The sequence below is a fragment of the Colletes latitarsis genome, unplaced genomic scaffold (genome assembly GCF_051014445.1).
Source record: "Colletes latitarsis isolate SP2378_abdomen unplaced genomic scaffold, iyColLati1 scaffold0002, whole genome shotgun sequence".
Taxonomy (NCBI): domain Eukaryota; kingdom Metazoa; phylum Arthropoda; class Insecta; order Hymenoptera; family Colletidae; genus Colletes; species Colletes latitarsis.
This window is the reverse complement of record NW_027488365.1, coordinates 28,795,133-28,813,765: the sequence shown is the minus strand read 5'-3', so window position 1 is coordinate 28,813,765 and position 18,633 is coordinate 28,795,133.

The window sequence follows — 18,633 nt, the reverse complement described above, 5'->3', positions numbered from 1 at the left end:
GTTACGGTGTGGTACCGCATTACTACGTGGTCCAAACCAGAAAAAGCCCAGGATCTTGCCAACAAGTAGGCGAAAAATGCGAAGGTACGAGCCAGATGAGGGCAAATCCCAGAACTAACCGAGACATAACCGGCGTTATCCTCTAAAATATTAATCGCAACCAGGATTAATTGACTGTTTCGGTCTGGTACCGCATTAGTACGTGATCCAAACCAGAAACAGCCCAGGATCTGGCCAACAAGTATGCGAGGAATGCGAAAGTACGAGCCAGATAAGGGCAAATCCCAGACCTAACCCAGACATAACCGGCGTTATCCTCCAAAATATTAACCGCAACCAGGTGTAATTGACTGTTTCGGTCTGGTACCGCATTAGTACGTGATCCAAACCAGAAAAAGGCCGGGATCTGGCCAACAAGTATGCGAAAAATGCGTAAGTACGAGCCAGATGAGGGCAAATAACAGACCTAACCTAGACATAACCGGCGTTATCCTCTAAAATATTAATCGCAACCAGCCTTAATTGACTGTTTCGGTGTACAACCACATTGCTACGTGATCCAAACCAGAAAAAGCCCAGGGTCTAGCCAACATGTAGGCGAAAAATGCGAAGGTACGAGCCAGATGAGGGCAAATCCCAGAACTAACCGAGACATAACCGGCGTTATCCTCTAAAATATTAATCGCAACCATGATTAATTGACTGTTTCGGTCTGGTACCGCATTAGTACGTGATCCAAACCAGAAACAGACCAGGATCTGGCCAACAAGTATGCGAAAAATGCGAAAGTACGCACCAGATGAGGGCAAATCCCAGCCCTAACCGAGACATAACCGGCGTTATCCTCTAAAATATTAATCGCAACCAGGTTTAATTAACTGTTTCGGCCTGGTACCGCATTAGTACGTGACCCAAACCAGAAAAAGGCCGGGATCTGGCCAACAAGTATGCGAAAAATGCGAGAGTACGAGCCAGATGTGGGCAAATCCCAGACCTAACCGATACATAACCAGCATTATTCTATAAAATATTAATCGCAACCAGGTTTAATTGACTGCTTCGGTGTGGTACCGCATTACTACGTGATCCAAACCAGAAAAAGCCCAGGATCTAGCCAACATGTAGGCGAAAAATGCGAAGGTACGAGCCAGATGATTGCAAATACCGGAACTAACCCAGACATAACCAGCGTTATCCTCTAAAATATTAATCGCTACCAGCTTCTATTGACTGTTTCGGTGTGGTACCACATTACTACGTGGTCCAAGCCAGAAAATTGCCACGATCTGGCCAACAATGATGCGAAAAATGCGAAAGTAGGAGCCGGATGAGGGCAAATACCTGACCTAACCGAGACATAACCGGCGTTATCCTCTAAAATATTAATCGCAACAAGGTTTAATTGCCTGTTTCGGCGTGGTACCGCATTACTACGTGATCCAAACCAGAAAAAGCCCAGGAACTGGCCAACAAGTATGCGGAAAATGCGAAAGTACGAGCCAGATCATTGCAAATACCAGAACTAACCCAGACATAACCGGCGTTATCCTCCAAAATATTAACCGCAACCAGGTTTAGTTGACTGCTTCGGTGTGGAACCACATTACGACGGGATCCAAACCACAAAAAACCCAAGATCTGGCCAACAAGTACGCGAAAATTGCGAAAGTATGAGCCAGATGATTGCAAATACCAGAACTAACCCAGACATAACCAGCGTTATCCTGTAAAATATTAATCGCTACCAGTTTCTATTGACTGTTTCGGTGTGGTACCACATTACTACGTGGTCCAATCCAGAAAATTGCCACGATCTGGCCAACAATTATGCGAAAAATGCGAAAGTACGAGCCGGAGGAGGGCAAATACCTGACCTAACCGAGACATAACCGGCGTTATCCTCTAAACTATTAATCGCAACCAGGTTTAATTGCCTGTTTCGGCGTGGTACCGCATTACTACGTGATCCAAACCAGAAAAAGCCCAGGAACTGGCCAACAAGTATGCGGAAAATGCGAAAGTACGAGCCAGATGATTGCAAATACCAGAACTAACCGAGACATAACCGGCGTTATCCTCTAAAATATTAATCGCAACCAGGATTAATTGACTGCTTCGGTCTGGTACCGCATTAGTACGTGATCCAAACCAGAAAAAGGCCGGGATCTGGCCAACAAGTATGCGAAAAATGCGAGAGTACGAGCCAGATGTGGGCAAATCCCAGACCTAACCGATACATAACCAGCATTATCCTATAAAATATTAATCGCAACCAGGTTTAATTGACTGCTTCGGTGTGGTACCGCATTACTACGTGATCCAAACCAGAAAAAGCCCAGGATCTAGCCAACATGTAGGCGAAAAATGCGAAGGTACGAGCCAGATGATTGCAAATACCGGAACTAACCCAGACATAACCAGCGTTATCCTCTAAAATACTAATCGGAACCAGCTTTTATTGACTGTTTCAGTTTGGCACCACATTACTACGTGATCCAAACCAGAAAAAGCCCAGAAACTGGCCAACAAGTTTGCGAAAAATGCGAAAGTACGAGCCAGATGATTGCAAATACCAGAACTAACCCAAACATAACCAGCGTTATCCTCCAAAATATTCATCGCAACCAGGTTTAGTTGACTGCTTCGGTGTGGAACCACATTACGACGGGATCCAAACCACAAAAAACCCAAGATCTGGCCAACAAGTACGCGAAAATTGCGAAAGTATGAGCCAGATGATTGCAAATACCAGAACTAACCCAGACATAACCAGCGTTATCCTGTAAAATATTAATCGCTACCAGCTTCTATTGACTGTTTCGGTGTGGTACCACATTACTACGTGGTCCAAGCCAGAAAAATGCCACGATCTGGCCAACAATTATGCGAAAAATGCGAAAGTACGAGCCGGATGAGGGCAAATACCTGACCTAACCGAGACATAACCGGCGTTATCCTCTAAAATATTCATCGCAACCAGGTTTAATTGCCTGTTTCAGCGTGGTACCGCATTACTACGTGATCCAAACCAGAAAAGGCCCAGGAACTGGCCAACAAGTATGCGGAAAATGCGAAAGTACGAGCCAGATGATTGCAAATACCAGAACTAACCCAAACATAACCAGAGTTATCCTCCAAAATATTCATCGCAATCAGGTTTAATTGACTGCTTCGGTGTGGTACCGCATTAGTACGTGATCTAAACCAGAAAAAGGCCAGGATCTGGCTAACAAGTGTGCGAAAAATGCGAAAGTACGAGCCAGATGAGGGCAAATACCAGACCTAACCGAGACATAACCGGCGTTATCCTCTAAAATATTAATGGAAACCAGGTTTAATTGACTGTTTCGGTGTGGTACCACATTACTACGTGATCTAAACCAGAAAAAGGCCAGGATCTTGCCAACAAGTAGGCGAGAAATGCGAATGTACGAGCCTGATGATTGCAAATACCAGAACTAACCCAGACATAACCAGCGTTATCCTCTAAAATACTAATCGGAACCAGGTTTAATTGACTGTTTCAGTGTGGCACCAAATTACTACGTGGTCCAAGCCGGAAAAAGGCCACGATCTGGCAAACAAGTATGCGAAAAATGCGAAGGTACGAGCCAGATGAGGGCAAATCCCAGACCTAACCGAGATATAACCGGCGTTATCCTCTAAAATATTAATCGAAACCTGGTTTAATTGACTGCTTCGGTGTGGTACCGCATTAGTACGTGATCTAAACCAGGAAAAGGCCAGGATCTGGCCAACTGGTATGCGAGAAATGCGAAAGTACGAGCCAGATGAGGGCAAATCCCAGACCTAACCGAGATATAACCGGCGTTATCCTCTAAAATATTAATCGAAACCTGGTTTAATTGACTGCTTCGGTGTGGTACCGCATTAGTACGTGATCTAAACCAGAAAAAGGCCAGGATCTGGCCAACAAGTATGCGAAAAATGCGAAAGTACGAGCCAGATGAGGGCAAATCCCAGACCTAACCGAGATATAACGGGCGTTATCCTCTAAAATATTAATCGCAACCAGGTTTAATTGACAGTTTCGGTGTGGTACCGCATTACTACGTGATCCAAACCAGAAGAAGCCCAGGAACTGGCCAACCTGTATGCGAAAAATTCGAAAGGTCGAGCCAGATGAGGGCAAATCCCAGACCTAACCGAGACATAACCGGCGTTATCCTCCAAAATATTCATCGCAACTAGGTTTAATTGACTGCTTCGGTGTGGAACCACATTACGACGGGATCCAAACTACAAAAAACCCAAGATCTGGCCAACGAGTTCGCGAAAATTGCGAAAGTATGAGCCAGATGATTGCAAACACCAGAACTAACCCAGACATAACCAGCGTTATCCTCTAAAATATTAATCGCAACCAGGATTAATTGACTGTTTCGGTCTGGTACCGCATTAGTACGTGATCCAAACCAGAAAAAGCCCAGGATCTTGCCAACAAGTAGGCGGAAGATGCGAAGGTACGAGCCAGATGATTGCAAATACCAGAACTAACCCAGACATAACCAGCGTTATCCTCTAAAAAATTAATCGCAACCAGGATTAATTGACTGTTTCGGTGTGGAACAACATTACGACGGGATACAAACCAGAAAAAGCCCTGGATCTGGCCAACAAGTATGCGAGAATTGCGAAGGTACGAGCCAGATGAGGGCAAATCCCAGAACTAACCGTGACATAACCGGCGTTATCCTCCAGAATATTAATCGCAACCAGGCTTAATTGACTGTTACGGTGCGGTACCGCATTACTACGTGATCCAAACCAGAAAAAGCCCAGGATCTTGCCAACAAGTAGGCGGAAAATGCGAAGGTACGAGCCAGATGATTGCAAATACCAGAACTAACCCAGACATAACCAGCGTTATCCTCTAAAATATTAATCGCAACCAGGTTTAATTGACTGTTACGGTGCGGTACCGCATTACTACGTGATCCAAACCAGAAAAAGCCCAGGATCTTGCCAACAAGTAGGGGAAAAATGCGAAGGTACGAGCCTGATGAATGCAAACACCAGAACTAACCCAGACATAACCAGCGTTATCCTCTAAAATACTAATCGGAACCAGCTTTAATTGACTGCTTCAGTGTGGCACCACATTACTACGTGATCCAAACCAGAAAAAGCCCAGGAACTGGCCACCCAGGTTGCGAAAAATGCGAAAGTACGAGCCAGATGATTGCAAATGCCAGGACTGGCCCGAACATAACCAGTGTTATCCTCCAAAATATTCATCGCAACCAGGTTTAATTGACTGCTTCGGTGTGGTACCGCATTACAACGTGATCCAAACCACAAAAAACCCAAGATCTGGCCAAAAGTTACGCGAAAATTGCGAAAGTATGAGCCAGATGATTGCAAATACCAGAACTAACCCACACATAACCAGCGTTATCCTGTAAAATATTAATCGCAACCAGCTTCTATTGACTGTTTCGGTGTGGTACCACATTACTACGTGGTCCAAGCTAGAAAATTGCCACGATCTGGCCAACAAGTATGCGAAAAATGCGAAAGTACGAGCCAGATCAGGGTAAATCCCAGACCTAACCGAGACATGACCGGCGTTATCCTCTAAAATATTAATCGCAACCAGGTTTAATTGACTGCTTCGGTGTGGTACCGCATTACTACGTGATCTAAACCAGGAAAAGGCCAGGATCTGGCCAACTAGTATGCGAGAAATGCGAAAGTACGAGCCAGATGAGGGCAAATCCCAGACCTAACCGAGATATAACCGGCGTTATCCTCTAAAATATTAATCGAAACCAGGTTTAATTGACTGCTTCGGTGTGGTACCGCATTAGTACGTGATCTAAACCAGAAAAAGGCCAGGATCTGGCCAACAAGTATGCGAAAAATACGAAAGTACGAGCCAGATGATTGCAAATACCAGGACTAACCCAAACATAACCAGCGTTATCCTCCAAAATGTTCATCGCAACCAGGTTTAATTGACTGCTTCGTTGTGGTACCTCATTACTACGTGATCCAAACCAGAAACAGCCCAGGATCTGGCCAACAAGTACGCGAGAAATGCGAATGTACGAGCCAAATAAGGGCAAATCCCAGACCTAACCCAGACATAACCGGCGTTGTCCTCTAAGATATTAATCGCAACCAGGTTTAATGAAATGTTCCGGCCTGGTACCCCATTAGTACGTGATCCAAACCAGAAAAAGGCCGGGATCTGGCCAACAAGTATGCGAAAAATGCGAATGTACGAGCCAAATAAGGGCAAATCCCGGACCTAACCCAGACATAACCGGCGTTGTCCTCTAAGATATTAATCGCAACCAGGTTTAATGAAATGTTTCGGCCTGGTACCCCATTAGTACGTGATCCAAACCAGATGAAGGCCAGGATCTGGCCAACAAGTATGCGAATTATGCGAAAGTACGAGACAGATGATTGCAAATACCAGGACTAACCCAAACATAACCAGCGATATCCTCCAAAATGTTCATCGCAACCAGGTTTAATTGACTGCTTCGGTGTGGTACCGCATTACTACGTGATCCAAACCAGATAAAGCCCAGGATCTTGCCAACAAGTAGGCGAAAAATGCGAAGATACGAGCCAGATGAGGGCAAATCCAAGACCTAACCGAGACATAACCGGCGTTATCCTCCAAAATATTAATCGCAACCAGGTTCGATTGACTGTTTCGGTGTGGTACCGCATTACTACGTGACACAGACCAGAAGAAGGCCAGGATCTGGCCAACAAGTATGCGAATTATGCGAAAGTACGAGCCAAATAAGGGCAAATCCCAGACCTAACCCAGACATAACCGGCGTTGTCCTCTAAGATATTAATCGCAACCAGGTTTAATGAAATGTTCCGGCCTGGTACCCCATTAGTACGTGATCCAAACCAGAAAAAGGCCGGGATCTGGCCAACAAGTATGCGAAAAATGCGAATGTTCGAGCCAAATAAGGGCAAATCCCAGACCTAACCCAGACATAACCGGCGTTGTCCTCTAAGATATTAATCGCAACCAGGTTTAATGAAATGTTTCGGCCTGGTACCCCATTAGTACGTGATCCAAACCAGAAAAAGGCCGGGATCTGGCCAACAAGTATGCGAAAAATGCGAAGGTACGAGCCAGATGAGGGCAAATCCCAGATTTTACCGAGACATAACCGGCGTTATCCTCTAAAATATTAATCGGAACCAGGTTTGATTGACTGTTTCGGTGTGGTACCGCATTACTACGTGATACAAACCAGATGAAGGCCAGGATCTGGCCAACAAGTATGCGAATTATGCGAAAGTACGAGACAGATGAGGGCAAGTCCCAGACCTATCCGAGACATAACCGGTGTTATCCTCCAAAATACTATCCGGAACCAGATTCTATTGACTATTTCAGAGTGGTACCACATTACTACGTTATCCCAACCAGAATAAGCCCAAGATCTGGCCAACAATAATGCGAAAAATACGAAAGTACGAGACAGATGATGGCAAATCCCAGACTTTACCGAGACATAACCGGCGATATCCTCTAAAATATTAATCGCAACCAGGTTCGATTGACTGTTTCGGTGTGGTACCGCATTACTACGTGACACAGACCAGAAGAAGGCCAGGATCTGGCCAACAAGTATGCGAAAAATGCGAAGGTACACGACAGATGAGGACAAATCCCAGACCTAACCGAGAAATAACCGGCGTTATCCTCTAAAATATTAATCGCAACCAGGTTTAATTGACTGTTTCGGTGTGGTACCGCATTACTGCGTGATCCAAACCAGAAAAAGCCCAGGAACTGGCCAACCTGTATGCGAAAAATTCGAAAGTTCGAGCCAGATGAGGGCAAGTCCCAGACCTATCCGAGACATAACCGGTGTTATCCTCCAAAATACTATCCGGAACCAGATTCTATTGACTATTTCAGAGTGGTACCACATTACTACGTTATCCCAACCAGAATAAGCCCAAGATCTGGCCAACAATAATGCGAAAAATACGAAAGTACGAGCCAGATGAGGGCAAATCCCAGATTTTACCGAGACATAACCGGCGTTATCCTCTAAAATATTAATCGCAACCAGGTTCGATTGTCTGTTTCGGTGTGGTACCGCATTACTACGTGACACAGACCAGAGAAAGCCCAGGATGTAGCCAACAAGTAGGCGAAAAATGCGAAGATACGAGCCAGAAGAGGGCAAATCCCAGAACTAACCGTAACATAACCGGCGTTATCCTCTAAAATATTAATCGCAACCTGGTTTAATTGACTGTTTCGGTGTGGTACAGCATTACTACGCGATACAGATCAGAAAAAGGCCAGGATCTGGCCAACAAGTATGCGACAATGCGAAAGTACGTGACAGATGAGGACAAATCCCAGACCTAACCGAGAAATAACCGGCGTTATCCTCTAAAATATTAATCGCAACCATGTTTAATTGACTGTTTCGGTGTGGAACCCCGTTACTACGAGATTCAAACCAGAAAAAACCCAGGATCTGGCCAAGAAGTATGCGAAAAATGCGAAAGTACGTGACAGATGAGGACAAATCCCAGACCTAACCGAGAAATAACCGGCGTTATCCTCTAAAATATTAATCGCAACCAGGTTTAATTGACTGTTTCGGTGTGGTACCGCATTACTGCGTGATCCAAACCAGAAAAAGCCCAGGAACTGGCCAACCTGTATGCGAAAAATTCGAAAGTTCGAGCCAGATGATTGCAAATACCAGGACTAACCCGAACATGACCAGCGTTATCCTCCAAAATATTCATCGCAACCAGGTTTAATTGACTGCTTCGGTGTGGTACCGCATTACTACGTGATCCAAACCAGATAAAGCCCAGGATCTTGCCAACAAGTAGGCGAAAAATGCGAAGATACGAGCCAGATGAGGGCAAATCCAAGACCTAACCGAGACATAACCGGCGTTATCCTCCAAAATATTAATCGCATCCAGGTTTAGATGACTGTTACGGTGTGGTACCGCATTACTACGTGATCAAAACCAGAAATAGCCCAGGCTGTTGCCAACAAGTTGGCGAAAAATGCGAAACTACGTGCCAGATGATTGCAAATACCAGAACTAACCCAGACATAACCAGCGTTATCCTGTAAAATATTAATCGCAACCAGCTTCTATTGACTGTTTCGGTGTGGTACCACATTACTACGTGGTTCAAGCTAGAAAATTGCCACGATCTGGCCAACAAGTATGCGAAAAATGCGAAAGTACGAGCCAGATGAGGGCAAATACCAGGCCTAACCCAGACATAACAAGCGTTATCCTCTAAAATACTAATCGGAACCAGCTTTTATTGACTGTTACAGTGTGGTACTACATTACTACGTGATCCAAACCAGAAAAAGGCCAGGGTCTGGCCAACAAGTATGGGAAAAATGCGAAAGTACGAGCCAGATGAGGGCAAATACCAGACCTAACCCAGACATAACCGGCGTTATCCTCTAAAATATTAATCGCAACCAGGTTTAATTGACTGCTTCGGTGTGGTACCGCATTACTACGTGATCCAAACCAGATAAAGCCCAGGATCTTGCCAACAAGTAGGCGAAAAATGCGAAGATACGAGCCAGATGAGGGCAAATCCAAGACCTAACCGAGACATAACCGGCGTTATCCTCCAAAATATTAATCGCATCCAGGTTTAGATGACTGTTACGGTGTGGTACCGCATTACTACGTGATCAAAACCAGAAATAGCCCAGGCTGTTGCCAACAAGTAGGCGAAAAATGCGAAACTACGTGCCAGATGATTGCAAATACCAGAACTAACCCAGACATAACCAGCGTTATCATCTAAAATACTAATCGGAACCAGCTTTTATTGACTGTTTCGGTGTGGTACCAAATTACTACGTGGTTCAAGCCAGCAAAAGGTCAGGATCTGGCCAACAAGTATGCGAAAAATGCGAAGGTACGAGCCTGATGATTGCAAATACTAGAACTAACCCAGACATAACCGGCGTTATCCTCTAAAATATTAATCGCAACCAGGTTTAATTGCCTTTTTCGGCGTGGTACCACATTACTACGTGGTCCGAGCCAGAAAAAGGCCAGGATCTGGCCAAAAAGAATGCGAAAAATGCGAAGGTACGAGCCAGATGAGGGCAAATCCCAGACCTAACCGAGACATAACCGGCGTTATCCTCTAAAATATTATTCGCAACCAGGTTCAATTGACTGTTTAGGTGTGGTATCGCATTACTACGTGATCCAAACCTGGAAAAGCCCTGGATCTGGCCAACAGGTATACGAATAATGCGAAAGTTCGGGCCAGATAAGGGCAAATCCCAGACCTAACCGAGACATAACCGGCGTTATCCTCTAAAATATGAATCGCAACCAGGTTTAATTGACTGTTTCGGTGTGGTACAGCATTACTACGTGGTCCGAGCCAGAATCAGCCCAGGATCTGGCCAACAAGTATGCGAGAAATGCGAAGTTACGAGCCAGATAAGGGCAAATCCCAGACCTAACCGAGATATAACCGGCGTTATCCTCTAAAATATTAATCGAAACCAGGTTTAATTGACTGCTTCGGTGTGGTACCGCATTAGTACGTGATCCAAACCAGAAAAAGGCCAGGATCTGGCCAACAAGTATGCGAAAAATGCGAAGGTACGAGCCTGATGATTGCAAATACCAGAACTAACCCAGACATAACCAGCGTTATCCTCTAAAATACTAATCGGAACCAGCTTTTATTGACTGCTTCAGCGTGGCACCACATTACTACGTGATCCAAACCAGAAAAAGCCCAGGAACTGGCCACCCAGTATGCGAAAACTGCGAGAGTACGAGCCAGATGATTGCAAATACCAGGACTAACCCAAACATAACCAGCGATATCCTCCAAAATGTTCATCGCAACCAGGTTTAATTGACAGCTTCGGTGTGGTACCGCATTACTACGTGATCCAAACCAGAAACAGCCCGGGATATGGCCAACAAGTATGCGAAAAATGCGAAGGTACGAGCCAGATGAGGGCAAATCCGAGACCTAACCGAGATATAACCAGCGTTATCCTCTAAAATACTAATCGGAACCAGCTTTTATTGACTGTTTCGGTGTGGTACCACATTACTACGTGATCTAATCCAGAAAAAGGCCGGGATCTGGCCAACAAGTATGCGAAAAATGCGAAAGTACGAGCCAGATGAGGGCAAATACCAGACCTAACCGAGACATAACCGGCGTTATCCTCCAAAATATTAATCGCATCCAGGTTTAGATGACTGTTGCGGTGTGGTACCGCATTACTACGTGATCAAAACCAGAAATAGCCCAGGCTGTTGCCAACAAGTAGGCGAAAAATGCGAAACTACAAGCCAGATGATTGCAAATACCAGAACTAACCCAGACATAACCAGCGTTATCCTCTAAAATACTAATCGGAACCAGCTTTTATTGACTGTTTCGGTGTGGTACCACATTACTACGTGATCTAATCCAGAAAAAGGCCGGGATCTGGCCAACAAGTATGCGAAAAATGCGAAAGTACGAGCCAGATGAGGGCAAATACCAGACCTAACCGAGACATAACCGGCGTTATCCTCTAAAATATTAATCGCAACCAGGTTCAATTGACTGTTTAGGTTTGGTATCGCATTACTACGTGATCCAAACCAGGAAAAGCCCTGGATCTGGCCAACAAGTATACGAATAATGCGAAAGTACGGGCCAGATAAGGGCAAATCCCAGACCTAACCGAGACATAACCGGCGTTATCCTCTAAAATATGAATCGCAACCAGGTTTAATTGACTGTTTCGGTGTGGTACAGCATTACTACGTGATCTAATCCAGAAAAAGGCCGGGATCTGGCCAACAAGTATGCGAAAAATGCGAAAGTACGAGCCAGATGAGGGCAAATACCAGACCTAACCGAGACATAACCGGCGTTATCCTCTAAAATATTAATCGCAACCAGTTTCAATTGACTGTTTAGGTGTGGTATCGCATTACTACGTGATCCAAACCAGGAAAAGCCCTGGATCTGGCCAACAAGTATACGAATAATGCGAAAGTACGGGCCAGATAAGGGCAAATCCCAGACCTAACCGAGACATAACCGGCGGTATCCTCTAAAATATGAATCGCAACCAGGTTTAATTGACTGTTTCGGTGTGGTACAGCATTACTACGTGATCCAAACCAGAATCAGCCCAGGATCTGGCCAACAAGTATGCGAGAAATGCGAAGGTACGAGCCAGATAAGGGCAAATCCCAGACCTAACCGAGACATAACCGGCGTTATCCTCCTAAATATTTATCGCAAACAGGTCTAATTGACTGTTACGGTGTGGTACCGCATTACTACGTGATCCAAACCAGAAAAAGCCCAGGCTCTTGCCAACAAGTAGGCGAAAAATGCGAAACTACGAGCCAGATGATTGCAAATACCAGAACTAACCCAGACATAACCAGCGTTATCCTCTAAAATAATAATCGGTACCAGCTTTTATTGACTGTTTCAGTGTGGTACCACATTACTACGTGATCCAAACCAGAAAAAGCCCAGGATCTGGCCAACAAGTAGGCGAAAAATGCGAAAGTACGAGACAGATGAGGGCAAATACCAGACCTAACCGAGACATAACCGGCGTTATCCTCTAAAATATTAATCGCAACCAGGCTTAATTGACTGCTTCGGTGTGGTACCGCATTACTACGTGATCCAAACCAGAAAAAGCCCAGGATCTGGCCAACAAGTATGCGAAAAATGCGAAGGTACGAGCCAGATGAGGGCAAATACCAGAACTAACCCAGACATAACCAGCGTTATCCTCTAAAATACTAAGTGGAACCAGCTTTTATTGACTGTTTCAGTGTGATACCACATTACTACGTGATCCAAACCAGAATAAGCCCAGGATCTGGCCAACAAGTATACGAAAAATGCAAAAGTATGGGCCAGATGATTGCAAATACCAGAACTAACCCAGACATAACCAGCGTTATCCCCTAACATACTATTCGAACCAGCTTCTATTGACAGTATCAGTGTGCTACCACATTACTACGTTATCCAAACCAGAAAAAGCCCTGGATCTGGCCAACAAGCATGCGAAAATTACGAAAGCACGAGACAGATGAGGGCAAATCCCAGACCTAACCGAGACATAACCGGCGTTATCCTCTAAAATATTAATCGCAACCAGGTTTAATTGACTGTTTCGGTGTGGAACCTCAGTACTACGGGATCCAAACCAGAAAAAAACCCAGGATCTGGCCAACAAGTATGCGAAAACCGCGAAAGTATGAGCCAGACGATTGCAAATACCAGAACTAACCCAGACGTAACCAGCGTTATCCTCTAAAATACTAATCGGAACCGGGTTTATTTGACTGTTTCAGTGTGGTCCTACATTACTACTTGGTCCAAGCCAGAAAAAGGCCAGGATCTGGCCACCAAGTATGCGAGAAATGCGAAAGTACGAGCCAGATGAGGGCAAATCCCAGACCTAACCGAGATATAACCAGCGTTATCCTCTAAAATATTAATCGAAAGCAGGTTTAATTGACTGCTTCGGTGTGGTACCGCATTAGTACGTGATCCAAACCAGAAAAAGTGCAGGATCTGGCCAACAAGTATGCGAAAAATGCGAAAGTACGAGACAGATGAGGGCAAATACTAGACCTAACACAGACATAACCGGCATTATCCTCTAAAATATTTATCGGAACCAGGTTTAATTGACTGTTTCAGTGTGGTACCAAATTACTACGTGGTTGAAGCCAGCAAAAGGTCAGGATCTGGCCAACAAGTATGCGAAAAATGCGAAGGTACGAGCCTGATGATTGCAAATACCAGAACTAACCCAGACATAACCAGCGTTATCCTGTAAAATATTAATCGCAACCAGCTTCTATTGACTGTTTCGGTGTGGTACCACATTACTACGTGGTTCAAGCTAGAAAATTGCCACGATCTGGCCAACAAGTATGCGAAAAATGCGAAAGTACGAGCCAGATGAGGGCAAATACCAGGCCTAACCCAGACATAACAAGCGTTATCCTCTAAAATACTAATCGGAACCAGCTTTTATTGACTGTTACAGTGTGGTACTACATTACTACGTGATCCAAACCAGAAAAAGGCCAGGGTCTGGCCAACAAGTATGGGAAAAATGCGAAAGTACGAGCCAGATGAGGGCAAATACCAGACCTAACCCAGACATAACCGGCGTTATCCTCTAAAATATTAATCGCAACCAGGTTTAATTGACTGCTTCGGTGTGGTACCGCATTACTACGTGATCCAAACCAGATAAAGCCCAGGATCTTGCCAACAAGTAGGCGAAAAATGCGAAGATACGAGCCAGATGAGGGCAAATCCAAGACCTAACCGAGACATAACCGGCGTTATCCTCCAAAATATTAATCGCATCCAGGTTTAGATGACTGTTACGGTGTGGTACCGCATTACTACGTGATCAAAACCAGAAATAGCCCAGGCTGTTGCCAACAAGTAGGCGAAAAATGCGAAACTACGTGCCAGATGATTGCAAATACCAGAACTAACCCAGACATAACCAGCGTTATCATCTAAAATACTAATCGGAACCAGCTTTTATTGACTGTTTCGGTGTGGTACCAAATTACTACGTGGCTCAAGCCAGCAAAAGGTCAGGATCTGGCCAACAAGTATGCGAAAAATGCGAAGGTACGAGCCTGATGATTGCAAATACTAGAACTAACCCAGACATAACCGGCGTTATCCTCTAAAATATTAATCGCAACCAGGTTTAATTGCCTGTTTCGGCGTGGTACCACATTACTACGTGGTCCGAGCCAGAAAAAGGCCAGGATCTGGCCAACAAGTATGGGAAAAATGCGAAGGTACGAGCCAGATGAGGGCAAATCCCAGACCTAACCGAGACATAACCGGCGTTATCCTCTAAAATATTATTCGCAACCAGGTTCAATTGACTGTTTAGGTGTGGTATCGCATTACTACGTGATCCAAACCAGAATAAGCCCAGGATCTGGCCAACAAGTATACGAAAAATGCAAAAGTATGGGCCAGATGATTGCAAATACCAGAACTAACCCAGACATAACCAGCGTTATCCCCTAACATACTATTCGAACCAGCTTCTATTGACAGTATCAGTGTGCTACCACATTACTACGTTATCCAAACCAGAAAAAGCCCTGGATCTGGCCAACAAGCATGCGAAAATTACGAAAGCACGAGACAGATGAGGGCAAATCCCAGACCTAACCGAGACATAACCGGCGTTATCCTCTAAAATATGAATCGCAACCAGGTTTAATTGACTGTTTCGGTGTGGTACAGCATTACTACGTGATCCAAACCAGAATCAGCCCAGGATCTGGCCAACAAGTATGCGAGAAATGCGAAGGTACGAGCCAGATAAGGGCAAATCCCAGACCTAACCGAGACATAACCGGCGTTATCCTCCTAAATATTTATCGCAAACAGGTCTAATTGACTGTTACGGTGTGGTACCGCATTACTACGTGATCCAAACCAGAAAAAGCCCAGGCTCTTGCCAACAAGTAGGCGAAAAATGCGAAACTACGAGCCAGATGATTGCAAATACCAGAACTAACCCAGACATAACCAGCGTTATCCTCTAAAATAATAATCGGTACCAGCTTTTATTGACTGTTTCAGTGTGGTACCACATTACTACGTGATCCAAACCAGAAAAAGCCCAGGATCTGGCCAACAAGTAGGCGAAAAATGCGAAAGTACGAGACAGATGAGGGCAAATACCAGACCTAACCGAGACATAACCGGCGTTATCCTCTAAAATATTAATCGCAACCAGGCTTAATTGACTGCTTCGGTGTGGTACCGCATTACTACGTGATCCAAACCAGAAAAAGCCCAGGATCTGGCCAACAAGTATGCGAAAAATGCGAAGGTACGAGCCAGATGAGGGCAAATACCAGAACTAACCCAGACATAACCAGCGTTATCCTCTAAAATACTAAGTGGAACCAGCTTTTATTGACTGTTTCAGTGTGATACCACATTACTACGTGATCCAAACCAGAATAAGCCCAGGATCTGGCCAACAAGTATACGAAAAATGCAAAAGTATGGGCCAGATGATTGCAAATACCAGAACTAACCCAGACATAACCAGCGTTATCCCCTAACATACTATTCGAACCAGCTTCTATTGACAGTATCAGTGTGCTACCACATTACTACGTTATCCAAACCAGAAAAAGCCCTGGATCTGGCCAACAAGCATGCGAAAATTACGAAAGCACGAGACAGATGAGGGCAAATCCCAGACCTAACCGAGACATAACCGGCGTTATCCTCTAAAATATTAATCGCAACCAGGTTTAATTGACTGTTTCGGTGTGGAACCTCAGTACTACGGGATCCAAACCAGAAAAAAACCCAGGATCTGGCCAACATGTATGCGAAAACCGCGAAAGTATGAGCCAGACGATTGCAAATACCAGAACTAACCCAGACGTAACCAGCGTTATCCTCTAAAATACTAATCGGAACCGGGTTTATTTGACTGTTTCAGTGTGGTCCTACATTACTACTTGGTCCAAGCCAGAAAAAGGCCAGGATCTGGCCACCAAGTATGCGAGAAATGCGAAAGTACGAGCCAGATGAGGGCAAATCCCAGACCTAACCGAGATATAACCAGCGTTATCCTCTAAAATATTAATCGAAAGCAGGTTTAATTGACTGTTTCGGTGTGGTACCAAATTACTACGTGGTTCAAGCCAGCAAAAGGTCAGGATCTGGCCAACAAGTATGCGAAAAATGCGAAGGTACGAGCCTGATGATTGCAAATACTAGAACTAACCCAGACATAACCGGCGTTATCCTCTAAAATATTAATCGCAACCAGGTTTAATTGCCTGTTTCGGCGTGGTACCACATTACTACGTGGTCCGAGCCAGAAAAAGGCCAGGATCTGGCCAACAAGTATGGGAAAAATGCGAAGGTACGAGCCAGATGAGGGCAAATCCCAGACCTAACCGAGACATAACCGGCGTTATCCTCTAAAATATTAATCGCAACCAGGTTTAATTGACTGTTTCGGTGTGGAACCTCATTACTACGGGATCCAAACCAGAAAAAAACCCAGGATCTGGCCAACAAGTATGCGAAAACCGCGAAAGTATGAGCCAGATGATTGCAAATACCAGAACTAACCCAGACGTAACCAGCGTTATCCTGTAAAATATTAATCGCAACCAGCTTCTATTGACTGTTTCGGTGTGGTACCACATTACTACGTGGTTCAAGCTAGAAAATTGCCACGATCTGGCCAACAAGTATGCGAAAAATGCGAAAGTACGAGCCAGATGAGGGCAAATACCAGGCCTAACCCAGACATAACAAGCGTTATCCTCTAAAATACTAATCGGAACCAGCTTTTATTGACTGTTACAGTGTGGTACTACATTACTACGTGATCCAAACCAGAAAAAGGCCAGGGTCTGGCCAACAAGTATGGGAAAAATGCGAAAGTACGAGCCAGAAGAGGGCAAATACCAGACCTAACCCAGACATAACCGGCGTTATCCTCTAAAATATTAATCGCAACCAGGTTTAATTGACTGTTTCGGTGTGGTACCAAATTACTACGTGGTTCAAGCCAGCAAAAGGTCAGGATCTGGCCAACAAGTATGCGAAAAATGCGAAGGTACGAGCCTGATGATTGCAAATACTAGAACTAACCCAGACATAACCGGCGTTATCCTCTAAAATATTAATCGCAACCAGGTTTAATTGCCTGTTTCGGCGTGGTACCACATTACTACGTGGTCCGAGCCAGAAAAAGGCCAGGATCTGGCCAACAAGTATGGGAAAAATGCGAAGGTACGAGCCAGATGAGGGCAAATCCCAGACCTAACCGAGACATAACCGGCGTTATCCTCTAAAATATTATTCGCAACCAGGTTCAATTGACTGTTTAGGTGTGGTATCGCATTACTACGTGATCCAAACCAGAATAAGCCCAGGATCTGGCCAACAAGTATACGAAAAATGCAAAAGTATGGGCCAGATGATTGCAAATACCAGAACTAACCCAGACATAACCAGCGTTATCCCCTAACATACTATTCGAACCAGCTTCTATTGACAGTATCAGTGTGCTACCACATTACTACGTTATCCAAACCAGAAAAAGCCCTGGATCTGGCCAACAAGCATGCGAAAATTACGAAAGCACGAGACAGATGAGGGCAAATCCCAGACCTAACCGAGACATAACCGGCGTTAACCTCTAAAATATTAATCGCAACCAGGTTTAATTGACTGCTTCGGTGTGGTACCGCATTACTACGTGATCCAAACCAGAAAAAGCCCAGGATCTTGCCAACAAGTAGGCGAAAAATGCGAAGGTACGAGCCTGATGATTGCAAATACCAGAACTAACCCAGACATAACCAGCGTTATCCTCTAAAATACTAATCGGAACCAGCTTTTATTGACTGCTTCAGCGTGGCACCACATTACTACGTGATCCAAACCAGAAAAAGCCCAGGAACTGGCCACCCAGTATGCGAAAACTGCGAGAGTACGAGCCAGATAAGGGCAAATCCCAGACCTAACCGAGACATAACCGGCGTTATCCTCCAAAATGTTCAT